Raw genomic sequence first — 19,489 nt, forward strand, 5'->3', positions numbered from 1 at the left:
TCTAGGCACGGGGAATATTGAACATAACAAAGTACATTGCTCATGAAGCATAGATGTAACAAACAAGAAAATATCTGTTAGGCATATTCTATTAAGATCAACATAAATCACTCGAATGTTTAGTGGCTGAACAGCTATTTTAGACTGTGAGGTCAGGAAAGGCTCTGAGAATGTGGAATTTAAGCTGAGATGTAAAGGACAATAGGGAGCCAGCTATGAGATAGTATGATGGCTATTCCAGGCTGAAGGAACAGCAAAGTCTTGACTGCAAGAAGGGGCTTGTCAAGTTCCAGGAACACACCAAAAAGTTAAGTGTGGCTGGGGACTAATGTGTAAGGAGGCATGATAATCATCAGAGAGGTAGGCAGGAGCTAGATCATGAAATGGGGCAGGAGCGGAGGCAAGAAGGCTGTTAGGAGGCTAGTGTACTAATCCAGGGTGGAAGTGACAGTAGCTTGGACTAGTGGCAAGATGATGAGCTTTGGAAAAGAGTCAATAAACTTGCTAATGGATTGGATATGAAGAATGAGGAAAAGAAGAATCAGAGATGGGGTAGTGGTGATACCGTTTACTGAGCTGGGGATGCCTGGGGGAAGCAGAGGTTTTCCATTTTTGGTGGCTTGAGGGATGAGGAGAATCAGGTCGTATCTTTTGGATGCCTATTAGATATCCAAGTGGTGGTATTAAATAGGCAGTTGGATATAAAAATCTAGAGTTCTTTTTAAAACTTTTGACTATTGGAATTGCCTTCTTTGCAGATCTTCCACTACTCAGATACTTAATCCTGAGGAAAGTAAGCAGGAAAACTGGTGGGAAAAATTCTCTGTGCAATCACTTCATTAAAACAATAATTAGAACAGTAATCAGAACAATAATTGACACAAAAACCAGATAAAATCAAATTTAGGAGCAAACCAATCACTGAATCAGTAGGACCCGTGCCCCAGCAGAAAGGAAACACATTCTCCATCTGGAAAGTTGAGGACATTGGAGCCCTGGTAATGCTTCTAATGCCTTGTCTGGAAATCCCATTAATAGGAAAATAGGAATTAATTGAAAAGATAAAGTTGATGCAAAATACTCTTATCAGGAATAAATATTTTCTGCATTGCTGCAGGATTTGGAATTATAAACTGCAAAAAGTGCAGGTATCAAGATATTTGTTATTTTGCTTATATTGATATTTACAGCCGATGTGAAATATTTTATTAAGGTAAAATATTAAAATTTGGGGGGAAAATTCAAACTCCCACTTTTTTTAAGAGAAAAAATGTTTTATTATTGAATAAATATTAAACCAGAATGTGATGCATCACAGACAATTCGCTATTGGGAAGACAGAAAGAAACCTGACCCTTGAAATTACTGAGTGGGTGCAACCCATTATATTCATGAATTCAAGATAGAATTGCTAATTTTCGGACATTTTTATGGCCTGAGGTAGATTTGCAATTTGGGGCCCAGGCCACCTGAATTTAGACTAATCTCCTTCTAGGAAACTGGAAGGTAGGGAAGGGTTGCTAAAATTTACACTTTAAAGAGATAGCTGCCAGGTCTGATACAGATGGCAAGTAAGTACAAAAAAAGATGCTCAAGATCATTATTTATTAGGTAAATGCAAATTAAAACCACCATAAAATACCATTACACATCTATTAAAATGCCTAAAACGAACAAAAACTGACAATGCCGAGTACAGATAAGGATGTGTACCAACATCAGCTCTCATACATTACAGATAGGTATGCAACATAGTTAAGCCACTCTGGAAAACAATTTTTTGATTTCTTATAAAGTTAAATAGGTACTTATCATATGGTCCAGCAATCCTTCTCCTAGCTATTTACCAAAAGAATCAAAAATTTATGTTCAAACAACATTCTGTATATGCATGTTTATAGCCCAAATGTCTTTCAGTAAATGAATGGATAAGCAAACAATGGCACATTCATGCAATGGAGTATCATATGCTTCTATTTATATGACATCCCAGAAAAGGTAAAATTACAGGGGCCAAGAGTAGATTAGTAGTTGCCACTGGTTAGGGATTGGGGAGGTTTAGACTACTAAAGAGCAGCCCAGGTAGATTTGGGGAGTGATGGAGCTGCTCCGTATCCTGGTTCTCATGGTGGTTACACAAATCTATGCAAGTGTTAAAGCTAAGAGAACTGGACATTGTAACGACAAATACAAATTGAAAATAAGAGGTTTTAATTCTCTCTGATGATAACAGGTTCTCCTTTCCACATTCATTAAGAATCCACTTTAGATAACATGTGATTGTAAACTCTTTCTCTGTCTCTTTGAAAAGTCAATCTCAGGTGCAAACCCACATTTTATTATGAAAAAAAAGAGTTACCCACATCTAATTCTTAGATCGCTATGAGTCGGAATTGACTAGACGGCAACAGATTTTTTTTTTTAATTCATACGTATTTCATATCAGTAACGTCTCTACCTAGTCAATTATATGTGTGATTCACAGACACAGCCTGAGCAATGCTCAAAGTTGTTAGTTGCCATCGAGTCAACTCCAACTCATAGTCACCCCATGTACAACATATGTCCTCCATCATCCTCACAGTCATTGCTATGTTCGACCACATTATTGCAGCCATTGTGTCAATCCATCTAGTTGAGGGTCTTCCTCTTTTTTGCTGACCCTCTATTTTACCAAACATGATGTTCTTCTCCAGGTACTGGTCTCTCCTGATAACATGTCCAATGTATGTGAGATGAAGTCTCGCCTTCCTTGCTTCTAATGAGCATTCTGGCTGTACTTCTTCCAAGACAGTTTGTTGGTTCTTCTGGCAGTCCATGGTATATTCAATATTCTTTGCCAACACTATAATTCAAAGGCATCAATTCTTCTTCCTTATTCATTGTCCAGCTTTCACATGCATATAATGCAGTTGAAAATGCCATGGCTCGGGTCAGGTGCACCTTAGTCCTTAAAGTGACATCTTTGATTTTTAACACTTTAATGAGCTAGTCAGAGGACATTATATTTTATGTAGTAGGATATTGAGCATTTTAACATTTTTTTAAAGTGTTAAAATACTCAATATGCAATTTAAATAAGTTACAATGTTCTCTGACTAGCTCATATCACCCTATTGTGGCTGTTGTTAGGTGCCCTCAAGTCAGTTCTGACTCGTATCAACCCTGTGTACAACAGAACAAAACACTGCCCGGTCTTGCATCATGCTCACAATCATTGTTATGCTTGAGCCTATTTTTGCAGCCACTGTATCAATCCATCTTGTTGAGGGTCTTCCTCTTTTTCACTGACCTCCACTTTACAAAGCACGATGTCCTTCTCCAAGGACTGATCTCTCCTGACAACATGTCCAAAGTATGTGAGACACAGTCTCACCATCCTTGCTTTCAGGGATTTCATTCTTTTGGCAGTCCATGGTATATTCAATATTCTTCACCAACACCACAATTCAAAGGCATCAATTCTTCTGTCTTCCTTATTCATTGTCCAGCTTTCACATGCATACGATGTGATTGAAAATACCATGGCTTGGGTCAGGTGCACCTTAGCTTCTAGGTGACATGTTTGCTTTTCAACACTTTAAAAAGGTCTTTTGCAGCAGATTTGCCCAATGCAATGCATCTTTTGATTTCTTGACTGCTGCTTCCATGGGTGTTGATTGTGGGTCCAAGTCAAATGAAATCCTTCACAACTTCACTCTTTTTTCTGTTTATCATGACATTGCTTATTGGTCTAGTTGTGAGGATTTTTGTTTTCTTTATGTTGAGGTGCAATCCATACTGAAGGCTGTGATTTTTGATCTTCATCAGTAAGTGCTTCAAGTCCTCTTCACTTTCAGCAAGCAAGGTTGTATCATCTGCATAATGCACGTTGTTAATGAGACTTCCACCAATCCTGATGCCCCATTCTTCTTCATATAATCCAGCTTCTCGGATTATTTGCTCAGCACACAGATTGAATAGGTATGGTGAAAGCATACAACCCCGATGCATACCATTCCTGACTTTAAACCATGCAGTATCCCCTTCTTCTGTCCAAAAAATTGCCTCTTGTTTTATGGGCAGGTTCCTGAGGCACAATTAAGTGTTCTATAATTCCCATTCTTCTCAGTGTTATCCATAATTTGTTATGATCCACACAGGTAAACATCTTTCTGGTTTTCTCCGCTTTCAGCCAAGATCCTTCTGACATCAGCAATAATATCGCTAGTTCCGGGTCCTCTTCTGAATCCAGCCTGAATTTCTTGTAGTTCCCTGTTGATATACTGCTGCAGCTGCTTTTGAATGATCTTCAGCAAAATTTTACTTGTCTGTGATATAAATGACATTCTTTGATAACTTCTGTGTTCCGTGGGATCACCTTTCTTGAGAAATAGGCATAAATACAGAATTTTTCTGTAGGTTGGCCAGGTACCTGTCTTCCAAATTTTTTGGCATAGATGAGTGAGCACTCCCAGTGCTGCATTTGTTTGTCGAAACATCTCAACTGATATTCTGTCAGTTCCTGGAGCCTTGTTTTTTGCCAGTGCCTTCAGTGCAGCTTGAACTTCTTCCTTCAGTACCATCGGTTTCTGATCATATGTTACCTCTTGAAATGGTTGAACATCGACCAATTCTTTTTGGTATAATGACTCTGTGTATTCTTTCCACCTTTCCTTGATGCTTCCTGCATCGTTTAATATTTTCCCAATAGAATCTTTCACTATTGCAACTCGAGTCTTGAATTTTTTCTTCAGTTCTTTCAGCTTGAAATGCTGACAGTGTTCTTTCCTTTTGGTTTTCTATCTCCTGCTCTTTGCACATGTCATTAATAAAACTTTGTCTTCTCGAGCTGCCCTTTGAAATCTTCAGTTCAGTTCTTTTACTTCTTCACTTTTGCTTTAGCTGCTCGATGTTCAAGAGCAAGTTTCAAAGTCTCTTCTGACACCCATTTTGGTCTTTTCTTTCTTTCCCATCTTTTCAATGACCTCTTGCTTTCTTCATGGATAATGTCCTTGATGTCATTCCACAACCAATCTGGTCTTCGGTCATTAGTGTTCAGCATGTCAAATCTATTCTTGAGATGGTCTCTAAATTCAGGTGGGATACACTCAAGGTCATACTTTGGCTCATGTGAAATTTTTCTAATTTTCTTCAGTTTCAACTTGAACTTGCATACGAGCAATTGATGGCCTGTTCCATAGTCAGCCTTGGCCTTGTTCTGACTGATAATATTACGTTTTTCCATTGTCTCTTTCCATAGATGTAGTCAATTTGATTTCTGCATATTCCATTTGGTGAGGTCCACGTATATCGTTGCCATTTATGTTGGTGAGAAAAGGTATTTGCAACCAAGAAGTCACTGGTCTTGCAAAATTCTATCATGATCTCCAACATTGTTTCTTTCACCAATGCCATATTTTCCAACTACAGAGGCTTCTTTGTGTCCAACTTTCGCTTTCCAATCACCAGTAATTACCAGTGCACCTTGATCGCATATTCGATCAATTTCAGGCTGCAGAAGTTGGTAAAAATCTGCAATTTCTTCATCTTTGGCCTTAGTGGTTGGTACTAAATTTGAATAAGAGTCGTATTAACTGGTCTTCCTTGTAGGCGTATGGATATTATCCTATCACCGACAGCGTTGCATTTCAGGATAGATCTTAAAATGTTCTTTTTGATGATGAATGCAAAGCCATTCCTCTTCAAGTTGTCATTTCTGGCATAGTAGACCATATGATTGTCCAATTCAAAATGGCCAACACCAGTTCATTTCAGCTCACTAAAGCCTAGGATATCGATATTTATGCATTTCATTTCATTTTAGACGATTTACAATTTTCCTAGACTCATACTTCGTACATTCCAGGTTCTGCTTATTACTGGATGTTTGTAGCTATTTCTTCTCATTTTGAGTCGTGCCACATCAGCAAATGAAGGTCCCTAAAGCTTGACTCCATTCACATCATTAAGGTCGACTCTACTTTGAGGAGGCAGCTCTTCCCCAGTTGTCTTTTGAGTGCCTTCCAATGTGGGGGGCTCATCTTCCAGCACTATATCAGACAATGTTCCATTGCTATTCATAAGGTCTTCACTGGTAATTCTTTTCAGAAGTAGGCTTGCAGGGTCCTTCTTCCTAGTCTGTCTCAGTCTGGAAGTTCAGCTGAAACCTGTCCTCCCTGGGTGACCCTGCTGGTATCTGAATACTGGTGGCATAGCTTCCAGCATCACAGCAACACGCAAGCCCCCACAGTACAACAAACTGACAGACATGTAGGAGCATATTATGAGGTCCTTAGCAGTCAAAATAAAATACAGTAAATGAATTTTAACATATATGGTGATAATAAGCTAAACTGGTCTATTTTATTTCTATGAGGAAAACACTGCCCTATGAGATTATATTTGAAATACATTTTTAATATTTCAAAAAGGCAATTTAAAATTTCCCCCTTGGCATTCCTATGTAATTGAAAAGCTCCACAATTAGGAGAAATGGAAAGTCTGACACACTTAATACATTGTATTAAAGTCTGTATGAAAACAAAACCAAAAAAGGTAATTTTTTTGGAAGCCCACATGCATATAGTCAAAAATAATTAGATTAAATGCAGGGAGAAGCTTGTTTCAAGTTATTTAAAACTAGGTTAATTTTTAAATTTAAATTAATAATGAATTTAAAAAACATATTTCATTTCCATTTAAATAAGCATTATGTCCTCATGTAATTTTCTCACATTTAATGAGAAAGTGAAACTGTAATTGTGTACGTGTGTGTGTGTGTATTTAAGCACTTGGAAAGCTCTGCCATGTAAGAAGAAGAAAAAAACAGCATTTGCACAATTACAGGTGAACGAAATGCAATATTTAGAAATGCAATATCATAACCAGTTTTGCAACATCGATGCATATTCTCGTAACCTTCCTGTGTGATTTTCGTGTATTGTATTTTGAACATCCGTAATATCTAAGGCAGGAATCAACAGGGCAGGGTAGGGTAGAGAGTTAAGGGATGTGATTTGCTCCTTCACATGGTCTCTCCAAACAAACCAAACCTGTTGATGTCAAGTAAATTTGGACTCATAGTGACCTTACAGGCAGAGTAGAATTGCCCCATATGATTTCCAAGGAGCGGCTCGTGCATTTGAACTGCAGGAACTGAGGATATTTTGGCTAGCAACCAAACTCTTAACTACTGCGTAGAGGTTGTTAATCCACTGGCCCTGTTTAGGTGGAAAGAGGTAAGTAGATAGATGAAGATGATAGACAGATGGCAGACAGGCAAACAGGTAGATAGATAGATGGATGACAGATAAAATCATTTGGCTTTGTTTTTGGCTATGATGTAGGTGTGACTGAATTCATATTGTATAGATTATTCTACAACTTTCTTTTTACTTAACTATAAGGCTTTCCATGCCAGGATTCCATTATCTCATTTTTTCCAACTATTTAATAATATTTGATAATATAGCTGTGCCCTGGTGGCATTGTGGTTGAGAGCTCAGCTTCTAACCAAAAAGTTGGCAGTCCAAATCCAGCAGCCACTCCCTGGAAAGGCAGTTCTACTCTGATATATAGGGTCATGATGAGTTGGAACCAACCCAATGGCACCTAACAACAACAACATATTTGTTTAGCCAGTTCCCCATTCATGGAAATTTAGGTTGCGGCCAAATTGTTCTGTTTTACAAACAATGCTGTAAAACATATTCTTTAAAATGTCTTTTAAATACATCTTTGGAACATGTTTGAATAGTTTTCTAGTCTAAAAACCAGGAAATAAAATTTCTTGGATGAAGTGTATATTCATTTTTAGTTCACATAGATGAGTTACCAAAATGCTTTCCAAAAATGTATAATTCCTAATTGCTCATGATTTTTAGCATATTTTTATTTGTCCACTAGTCACTTTTATTAATAAAAGTCCTAAAAAGAAAAAAAGATACCTAAATATTCGATATTATCAATCCATTCCATAAGTATTTATTGACTGCACAATGTACTACACAACTAAAAAGGGGCTAGAGATTCAGTGCTGAACAAGACAAAGAGCCCATGTTCCAGTGGGACCGGGGCAAACCATAAATGAATGACTCCACCAGACGTTCCCCCAGAGTTTCCCTGGTGCCTGCCCCTGAGGATCTAGGGAAACAAATGGCTCTGTAAACAGAGGAGATGGCACTGCAAAGGCCCTAAGTTCCAGGAGGGAACTCAATTCTCAAATATTTGCAAAACCAAAAAAAAAAAAAAGAGGAAGAAAAGAAAGCCCATGTGGCTGAGAGTGATACTGAGGCAATTTCCAGAGTAGGAGAATAAACAAAACATGCATGCTATAAAACACCGTTTGCCATTAGAAGTGATGAAAGTTTACAAAGGGTCTTTAGCAATATGAGAAATGCAAAAAGCCTGAACACAAAATTTTCTATGCTATACCATCACAACTATCAGAAAAGAAGAAAAAAATGCATAGAAGACATACTGGGGGTGAGGGGGAGACAACTAACTATTTCAGGATAATTGCCTGATAGTAAGGTCTCCCCCCCTTCTTTTGACAGTATTGTATCCTCTCAGGAATTACCTATAAAAAGAACAGATTAATTTAATATGCCAGGAATGTTTATAACTGAAGAATAAAGAAAATATATCACGTGAATATTTCACTCAGCTCACCAAAATATCTGCTTAAAGCTACATATCTTAGAATTCCTTCGCACAGTCTGCAGAGCTTTTTCACTACCTTGTCCTACTAGAGTACTGTTCCAATGTTTCTAATGCACACCTTTTTATTTTACTGTCCTATTGACGCATTTTACTAAAGTCAGACTTATTCACAAAGACTCAGAAGCAAGACTTTCATGCAGCCTTCACAGAACTGTGCCTCTTCTCACTCCCATCATCCACTCCCACCCCCACTACATCTAGTGCGCTGAAATATGAGAGAATGTGGGTGCCAGCTTTGCTCAGATGATGGAAGATCATGACAGCAACTCCATCCCCTTGTAAAAACTCTAAGTCAGCATGGAACCTACTTAGTATAATAAACACCACAGCATGAACTATTTTTGCAGGTGAGTTGTCCTATGGGCAGCCCACCCATAAATTAAGAGGACAGGCTAGAACAAGAAAAGTGGCTCCAATAAGAAGAAGGGGAAGTAGAGTTTATCCTTGAACCCCCTACTGACTGAAGGTCATGGGCCTGTTGAGACTGACAATTCATTATAATTTATTAGTGGGCACATTTTCCCTTAAACCAGCAGGAGCAATAGAACCTGACCCATTATTTTTAAAAACTCAATAGAAACTAAAAAGGTTTACAGAGGACATGAAATGTATGTAGGACCAGAAAGGGAAGCAAGGTTTATGGCTTGTCAACCAAACTTAGATTTTCTTCTAGCAAAAGGACTTTCCAAATGTTATTACTGGATGGTATAATCGTGAAACTATAAACCACCAGGAGCCCTTCTCTGATTTATAGTTGATGTTCAGACTTTCCAGCATTATTTATGAAATATTCAGCAAGGACGAATAAAAAAAAACACAAAAACCTGTTGCCATCAAGTCGATTCTGACTTATAGTGGCCCTATAGAACAGAGTAGAGTGCCCCATAGGATTTCCAAGAAGCAGCTGGTGAATTTGAACTCTGATATTTTGGTTAGCAGGCAAGTCTTAACCACCTTGCCACCAGGGTTAATATCTCACGTAATTATTAATGTGAGTGGATCCTAATCTTACTTTCAACTCTCAGTTTCATCTAACTATACTACATTTTATTTTAATGTTGAAACTATCCATCAAGCCTTCACAAGAACATTTTTAAAAGTGTATTCGATGTAGTATCGATGACTGGATGGCTTTCTGTGGAGGGAAAAAAAGATTCTATGGTCAAATAAGTTTGGGAAACTGCTGAATATTATACCCTTCCCCCACCATGTTCTTAATGTACATTGGCATATTAAAGGCTTTGAGAAATCCAGCAGTAAAGAAAACTGCTTATTATACCAGGACTGACTTTCCAATGTTTTTTCAAAAAGTATCTTTTAATCCTAATGCCCCAGAGACACTGGAAACAAGCTGCCTGAGAGGAATTTTGTCTACTTTATTGGAATTACACTCAAAGAAAAAAAAATTTTTTTCTAAACCAGGAATGGCCTAGGTATCAGGTGCTTATAAGAAAAAGTAGAATATATGAGCTATTATCTGGTGGCATTTATTTCTCTTCTGGAGATTCTAAAGTAAAGCCTTAGTGGTCCCAAACTAATTGAGATGTCAATGAAGGTTGGAGGAAGAGTGAGTGGCTCGTCCACGGCCCTCTTCTCCGCCCCCCCCACCTTTCATAATAAGTCATACAACATAAAAGGACATTTCAAACTGATACAGCAGATGCCATGATACCTAACATGTGTTTGTTTCTCTAGAGTGCACCTAGTATCTAATCAGTGAGACCAGCAACCAAATCACTATTTTATTTCTGAATTCTAGAGTTCCCACATAATGCAAACTCCAAAAAGGGCACAGAAAAAAAAAATGTTTAAAATCAAGAAAAACAATTTCTTTCACTTATTTTGGTTGCACTGGTCGATTGTAATCGGATTTGGCCCACATTATACTTCAGTTTTCACCAGTGTTGACTCAAGCTTCCTTGTTCATTCTGAAGTAAAATTAAAATGACTTACAGTGATATAAAGCAGAAGCAAAAATTAAATCCAAGAAAGAGCATAGTCTATTATGGAAGAAAAGCCGGATATGAGTCAAGTCAGATGTGCTCTTCCTATTTCAACTCTCAATGTATTTGGATAAAATGTTCTCAACATGTGGATAGAGTACACTGCCTAAGAGTTTACAGTACTAAGTATCATAAAATTGTTTAAATGGAGAAAAAATACTGAAAGCATACAAATGTGCCTTTATTATTACAAATTACTAAAACCGCTTGCAATAGTTAGCTCGTTTTCTGCAGTTTGCTGTTTGCTGTCTTTTCTAGGCTTAACACGTCATCACAAAGCCTAAGATATTTCCCTCTTTAAAACCCTTAATAGACTCAAGGGCTTCCTCTCAGTTAAAGTGTGCTTGCTAACCCATGTGTAATAGATTAAGGAAAAATAATATCTAGAAATTGTTCTAAAATGCAATGCTAATGACAAAAGAAGAAAACTCTACTTCTGGACCAGCGAAGCATTTGACTAGTTATACTCGGGGAAAGAGAAAGAGAATGGAGGGCCCAAAGAATGACCAATGACTCAATTTTGTACGTAGCAGGAGGGACATGTTTGACTCATTCCTGCTCAATACTGTTCACCCACAACTTGACTGAGTGCATCAACTATGTGGCCAACCTGGAGTAGGAGAGCCTCCAGCCAGACAGGTAATAATGACCATGGTGACAGAGAAGGACCAGGAGAAAGAAACGAAGACCCAGTTGTAGAGGTAATCACTGACAGGTAATATCTCTGGAAAAGAAGAACTTAAAAAGAATAGGCAAAGTAAGAAGTGGTTACAGTGTGAGCCCTGGTGTGGCACCACTGGGTTCAAATCCTGACTCAACCCCTTACTAGCTTATTACTGGACAAGTCACCTACTATTCTAAGAGTCAATTAATGAGGACGTTAATATTATCTAATAGGACTAACATGATCAAACGAGGCCATCCACGTAAGCATAGAATAGAGCCTGGCACTTGGTTAGTATTCAATAAATGCTTCTTATTTTTCAGAGAACATACTCTTTCTTCATGTATCTTGTGAACAGAGATGCAGACTCTGCTATGTACCTGCAAAGACAAAACTAGGACTAATAAAGGAGGTTACAAAGAGACACAGGTAAATTCAAGAGAAGGAAATAATCAATAAACTTCTAAAGCAAATCTGTGAATTAAGAATAGGTTGTATCTTTTCTGTCTCCAACTTTAATTCTTGTCCTCCTATGGAATGTAGTGTCTCCCCAGGCAGTACGATGGCAGTATCCCAGCAGGAGATGAACTTACATTAAAGGTTACAAAGGAAATTTCCCCATTAGGTGGTAGATTAGTGCAGTGTTCTTACTCTAAGTTTTTACAACCAATCAACATCTCTGCATATCTATACCACAAGAACACTCCTAACAGATATATACAGTTTCCTTATAAGAGAAAGAAAGCATAAAAGACATATTAGTATACAGGCTGAATCTAACCTTTCTAACACATGCAGACACACATACCTAGAAAGAGAAGTGAAACAAGATAGAAATGTGTTTCTCTTTCACATATCAGCCAAGTGTAAGTATCCACAACTGATTTGCATGCTTTGCCCCGTTGCTCTGCCATCCACAACACATCTTCATTCCTGTGGTCCAGAATTGTCACTACAGCTCCTGCTGTTAAATGCACATTCCAGACACCAGGGGGGAGAGAAGAAGACACAAAGGTCACATCTACTCCTTTTAAAAGCAAGAACTAGAAATTGCTACATATCACTTCAACTCCCATGCTACTGGCCAGAGTTGGTCACTTGAGCACTCGTAGGGCAAGAGAGGCTTGGAACTAGTCTATCTGTAACTGGTGGTCATGTTCCTGCTAAGGCTTAGGAGTTCTATTACCAAAGGAAGAAAGGGAAAGAGGATCTTTGCGGACCACCAGTGCGAGTGTTAATGTTAGTAGAGGGGAGAAGCTATGCGTGAACATCAGTAAATCACAACTTTGAAACAAGAGTTATAACAAGACCTTTTACTAGTGCTAGAATTCTGGGAGACATCACCCTAAAAGATCATTCTATGCCTCTCACCTGCATCACTTCTATCCATTTTTGAGGATCCAGAGGTAGATAGAGGCAGGATGACCAAGATCAGTGTAAAAAGAAAAATAAATAAATAAAGTTCAGACGAGGATGAAAAATTAATCCAAAAACCACAGCACTTTGGCTCCACTGGGACCGGAGGCTTCAGAATCCCTCTGCAGTCAGAGTAGTCCTCTCAAAGCCCCAAAGCTGCTTGGGCTCTCTCATCAGCGTCATTGTGGGGACACCTACCACCCATGATCTAAGTTCGAGAAGCACCAGCCTTCACCAAAAGACTCTAATGGATGAAACAGTCTTCAGGCAGCTGTAACCAGCTGGCCACTCACCATAAAATAAGACATGTGGCAGCTGGGAAGACTGGGTAGCCAAAATAATGCATTTGACTTTTATGCAAGAGGTACCTCTCCATCAAGAGGGATTATGCAACAGGGGCCTATATTGTGCCGAGAGCCAAGGCAAAGCCTACTATGGAAGTCACATTGGTCTATAGACTATTGCACAAGTTTCCCAGGTTCTTCCCAGAACACCCAGGGTGCCGTACAAATGGGATTCTGCAGTGATCTGTATTGACTGTCCTTAAAATCCCAGCTCTAAGTGTTACACACATTCTGGCAAAGGATGCAAAGGAAAGCAGGTGTGTTCTCAGTTCAAAAGCAGGCCAGTGGCCTGATGGTTATTACTCAGGATTAAGTTTAACTACATTACTTCTTTTCACTCTGACAGACTTAAATATTTACTATTCTGTATTGATTCAATTCTTCTATCTACAGTCTTTTTTTTTTTTTAATGACCAAGAAATAATAATGATACTCGATTAGATTGTTTTAATATCCAGTATTACTTAAATTTGTTTCTGGAAATTAAATCATCAATTCCATATCAGATCGTCCTAGATATTTGTAAGAGCAAGTTTATAATGTAATGCAATTTTATCACTTAATTTTACACAGATATGAGATGAGTGACCAGGACTGATAACATGATTCTAATAATTTTATTTCAATTTAATCCAAAGTGTTACTAGTATAATATACAATATAACATGCTTTTTTTTTTTTTTTTAAGGAAACAGCAGTTAAAAAAAAAAAAAAACAGGTATTCAACTATTCTTCACAAGAAAGTTATGTTGGAAAAACCTTGAAGCCATTTTTCAGAGTTTTCCACTGAGGCTAGACATTCCTGAAAAATTCTTCTAATGCTTTTCAGAATAAGGAATTTGAGACTTTCTCAATAATTAGACATTTCAGGGAGAAGATAAAATGTAAAATCACAGATAATTTTTTAATGAGCGTATTTCTTCTTACCTCATGTAAGGAAGGATTTTAATATATAAAATGAGACCCCCAGAAATTGAATTTGCTGAAATATGCAAATCCACTAAAAATGACCTAAAAGTGAAATCTTTTAAACACTTGGAAACTTTTTTTAGCTGCTGCTAACCTCTCAGCAACATTGGCTACTTTTACAAACGTCTAACATTTCAAGTGGTATTTCTCATGGTGTTGCCTCTAGTCAGTCCCTTTGTACCACATGGTCACAAAGCACAGGATCTTTGGTGGCACAGTGGTTAAACTCTTGGCTGCAGTAGAAAGATGTGGCAGTCTGCTTCTGTAAAGATTGGAAACCCTATGGGGCAGTTCTACTCTGCCCCATAGTGTTACTTTGGGTCAGAATTAATTTGACAGCAATGGGTTTTTGGTTTTGGTCACAAAGCATTTCTTTCTAGCTAAGAGAAAAAAGCAGATTAGCTACCTAGGAGCTGAAACTGTTCACAATATTGAGAATGTAGTTTGAAACACAAAGTTAGTATGCAACTTTTTAAATACTTCAAATATTGGGCTGCTGCTTTCCATGAGGAGCCCTGGCCGTGCAGTGGTTAAGAGCTCCCCTGCTAACAAAAATTTCAGCACTTCAAAGCTATCAGCTACTCCTTGGAAACCCTGTGGGATGGTTCTACTCTATCCTACAGAGTTGCTATGAGTCAGAATCGACTCAACAGCAACAGATGTGGTTTTGGTTTAGTTTGGTTTTCTTGATTCCAAGAAATCACACAGTTGCACTTTGGGATTGGATTTGCAAGTCTATTTCAGGATGAAAGTCAGTTGCTGTGACTGATATAGTTGCCTTATTCAGGCAGATCCGTTGTAATGTATCCTAACCTACATGGTGCCAGTTGGACTATATGGCGCCTACTGCATAAGCCAAAAAACACAGTGTAATGAAGGAAAATGTACAAAACTTGATTGTTTAGATTCATTAAAAGATAGATGAGAAAGGCAAAGATTTCACACTTTCATGAAAAAAGCATAAAACAAAACACAGAGAATATCTTTATGACCTGTACCCAAAAAGGATTTCTTAAGACTCACAATGTGTAAAGTATAAAGAAAAAGATTGATGAATTTGACCAAATAAAAATGAACAATTCATTTTCATGAAAAGACAGTACAAATGGAGTGAAAAAACAAGTTACAAACTGGGGAAAGGTCTTGCAACATACACATGCAAGCAAAAGAGAGTATTCCAAAAATATAAAAAAGCTCATACACTTCAGTAAGAAAAAGATAATAGAAACTGAGCGGAAGTCACTAACAAGCATTTCACAGGTAAGAAAATCTGAATGGCTAATATATAAGCCCCTTGCCACTGAGTCGATTCTGACTCATAGCGACCCTGTAAGACAGCGTAGAGCTGCCCATAGGGTTTTCAAGGTGCAGCTGGTGGATTCAAACTGCTGACCTTTTGGATAGCAGCCGAGCTCTTAACCATTATGCCACACACACACACACACACACAAAACCCAAACCCATTGCCATCGAGTCAATTCCAACTCATAGAGACCCTATAGGACAGAGTATAACTGCCCCCTACAGAGTTTCCAAGGAGTGCCTGGTGGATTCGAACTGCTGACCTTTTTGTTAGTAGCTGTAGCACTTAGCGTACACCACTAGGGTTTGCATTATGTCACCAGGGCTCCAACAAATACGTAAAATATATTAAAAGGTGTACAATTTCATTAGTGATTAAAACCACAATAAGATATAATTTTGTACATGCAAGTTCAGCAAAAATTAAAAATACTGGTAATGTATGTGGAGCAGGGGGACTCTGATTCACGGGCGTTGAAAGATACACAGGCACACTCACTTTGGAGAACAATTCGATGCTCTCTCTTAATGCTGAATTTTAAGTAACTGCCCGAAGTCACACTTTGAAAATTCAGCCTAAGCAGTTTGATTTAGTGCCTGGGCTAGCCTTTTAAAACATCCCTTTATTGAAAAGATAATTTACATGTGTTTTAGTTTATTAATCACAACTACATCTGCTTACATTTGAAGCATATCACTACATATTTATGAATACATACCTTCGGCAGACAATCCTGAGTGTGCATGTGGATTAGAAAAACCGTTTCCCTCAAGTTGATTCCAACTCACAGTGACCCCACGTGTGTCAGGGTAGAACTGTGCTCCATAGGGTTTTTAATGACTGATTGTTCACAAGTCGATCACCACCCCTTTTTTTCTGAGGCATCTTTGCGTGGACTCAAACCTCCAACCTTTTGGTTAGCAGCCTGGAGTGTTAACCATTTGCACTACCCAGGAACTCCTCCTATGGATAGCAGCCTCTTTACATAGTTCCGCAGCTCCTTAAGGGTCTTTTGCCCACCAGTTAGGAATATCCTGTGCCCTCACCTTTGTCAGAACTGAAATTGAACAATAAAGTTGTTTTCCTACTCTAATTTTAAGGAAGAGAAAGGAAGGAATTTGATTTCACCAGTGTTATGGACTGAATTGTGTTCCCCCAAAATATGTGTTAGAATCCTAACCCCAATACTTATAGATATTGTCCCATTTGGGAATAGGATTTCTTTTATGTTAATGAGGCTATATCAGTGTAGGGTGTGTCTTAAACCTAATGATTTTTAAGATATAAGAAGAGTAGATTAGACACAGAGGGGAGCAAGCGCAAATGGGGGAAAGAGAGATGGCACCTGGAGATCTCCAAGGAACCAAGAAACACCAGAGTTAGAGAAGCTCATACAGGGATTTTCCCCCAGGACAAAGAAACTTCTTCCAGAGCCAGTGCCCTGAATTTGGGCTTTAAGCCTCCTAAGCCATGAAAAAATAAAATCCTGCTTGCTAAAGCCGTTTATTTGCCCTATTTGTGTTACAGCAGCAATAGGAAACTAAGACTAGCAGATAAACACTCTACAGGCAGGTCAAATCAGAGTACACCTCAGAACAGAAATATTTAGGTAAACATAGACATGAAAGAACCATTCTTCTTTTTTTTTTTTAATTAACTTTTATTAAGCTTCAAGTGAACATTTACAAATCCAATCAGTCTGTCACATGTAAGTTTACATACATCTTACTCCCTTCTCCCACTTGCTCTCCCCCTATTGAGTCAGCCCTTTCAGTCTCATTTCGTGACAATTTTGCCAGCTTCCCTCTCTCTCTATCTTCCCATCCCCCCTCCAGTCAAGAGTTGCCAACACACTCTCAAGTGTCCACCTGATTTAATTAGCTCACTCTTCATCAGCATCTCTCTCCCACCCGCTGACCAGTCCCTTTCATGTCTGATGAGTTGTCTTCGGGGATGGTTCCTGTCCTGTGCCAAGAGAAGGTCTGGGGAGCATTGCCGCCGGGATTCCTCTAGTCTCAGTCAGACCATTAAGTATGGTCTTTTTATAAGAATTTGGGGTCTGCATCCCACTGATCTCCTGCCCCCTCAGGAGTTCTCTGTTGTGCTCCCTGACAGGGCAGTCATCGATTGTGGCCGGGCACCATCTAGTTCTTCTGGTCTCAGGATGATGTAGGTCTCTGGTTCATGTGGCCCTTTCTGTATCTTGGGCTCTTAGTTGTCGTGTGACCTTGGTGTTCTTCATTCTCCTTTGATCCAGGTGGGTTGAGACCAATTGATGCATCTTAGATGGCCGCTTGTTAGCATTTAAGACCCCAAATGCCACATTTCAAAGTGGGATGCAGAATGTTTTCATAATAGAATTATTTTGCCAATTGACTTAGAAGTCCCCTCAAACCATGTTCCCCAGACCCCCGCCCCTGCTCCGCTGACCTTTGAAGCATTCATTTTATCCCGGAAACCTTGCTTTTAGTCCAGTCCAATTGGGCTGACCTTCCATGTATTGAGTGTTGTCTTTCCCTTCACCTAAAGCAGTTCTTATCTACTGATTGATCAGTAAAAAACCCTCTCCCTCCCTCCCCCCTTTGTAACCACAAAAGTATGTGTTCTTCTCAGTTTTTACTATTTCTCAAGATCTTATAATAGTGGTCTTATACAATATTTGTCCTTTTGCCTCTGACTAATTTCGCTCAGCATAATGCCTTCCAGATTCCTCCATGTTATGAAATGTTTCAGAGATTCGTCACTGTTCTTTATCGATGTGTAGTATTCCATTGTGTGAATATACCACAATTTATTTACCCATTCATCCGTTGACGGACACCTTGGTTGCTTCCAGCTTTTTGCTATTGTAAACAGAGCTGCAATAAACATGGGTGTCATATATCTGTTTGTGTGAAGGCTCTTGTATCTCTAGGGTATATTCCGAGGAGTGGGATTTCTGGGTTGTATGGTAGTTCTATTTCTAACTTTTTAAGATAACGCCAGATGGATTTCCAAAGTGGTTGTACCATTTTACATTCCCACCAGCAGTGTATGAGAGTTCCAATCTCTCCGCAGCCTCTCCAACATTTATTATTTTGTGTTTTTTGGATTAATGCCAGCCTAGTTGGTGTGAGATGGAATCTTATCGTAGTTTTAATTTGCATTTCTCTAATGGCTAATGATCGGGAGCATTTTCTCATGTATCTGTTAGCTGCCTGAATATCTTCTTAAGTGAAATGTGTGTTCATATCCTTTGCCCACTTCTTGATTGGGTTGTTTGTCTTTTTGTGGTTGAGTTTTGACAGAATCATGTAGATTTTAGAGATCAGGCGCTGGTCTGAGATGTCATAGCTGAAAATTCTTTCCCAGTCTGTAGGTGGTCTTTTTACTCTTTTGGTGAAGTCTTTAGATGAGCATAGGTGTTTGATTTTTAGGAGCTCCCAGTTATCGGGTTTCTCTTCATCATTTTTGGTAATGTTTTGTATTCTGTTTATGCCCTGTATTAGGGCTCCTAGGGTTGTCCCTATTTTTTCTTCCATGATCTTTATCGTTTTAGTCTTTATGTTTAGGTCTTTGATCCACTTGGAGTTAGTTTTTGTGCATGGTGTGAGGTATGGGTCCTGTTTCATTCTTTTGCAAATGGATATCCAGTTATGCCAGCACCATTTGTTAAAAAGACTATCTTTTCCCCAATTAACTGACACTGGTCTTTTGTCAAATATCAGCTGCTCATACATGGATGGATTTATATCTGGATTCTCAATTCTGTTCCATTGGTCTATGTGCCTGTTGTTGTACCAGTACCAGGCTGTTTTGACTACTGTGGCTGTATAATAGGTTCTGAAATCAGGTAGAGTGAGGCCTCCCACTTTCTTCTTCTTTTTCAGTAACGCTTTGCTTATCTGGGGGTTCTTTCCCTTCCATATGAAATTGGTGATTTGTTTCTCTATCCCCTTAAAATATGACATTGGAATTTGGATCGGAAGTGCGTTATATGTATAGATGGCTTTTGGTAGAATAGACATTTTTACTATGTTAAGTCTTCCTATCCATGAGCAGGGTATGTTTTTCCACTTAAGTATGTCCTTTTGAATTTCTTGTAGTA

The sequence above is a fragment of the Elephas maximus genome, chromosome 1, assembly GCF_024166365.1.
Source record: "Elephas maximus indicus isolate mEleMax1 chromosome 1, mEleMax1 primary haplotype, whole genome shotgun sequence".
NCBI classification, from domain to species: Eukaryota; Metazoa; Chordata; class Mammalia; order Proboscidea; family Elephantidae; genus Elephas; species Elephas maximus.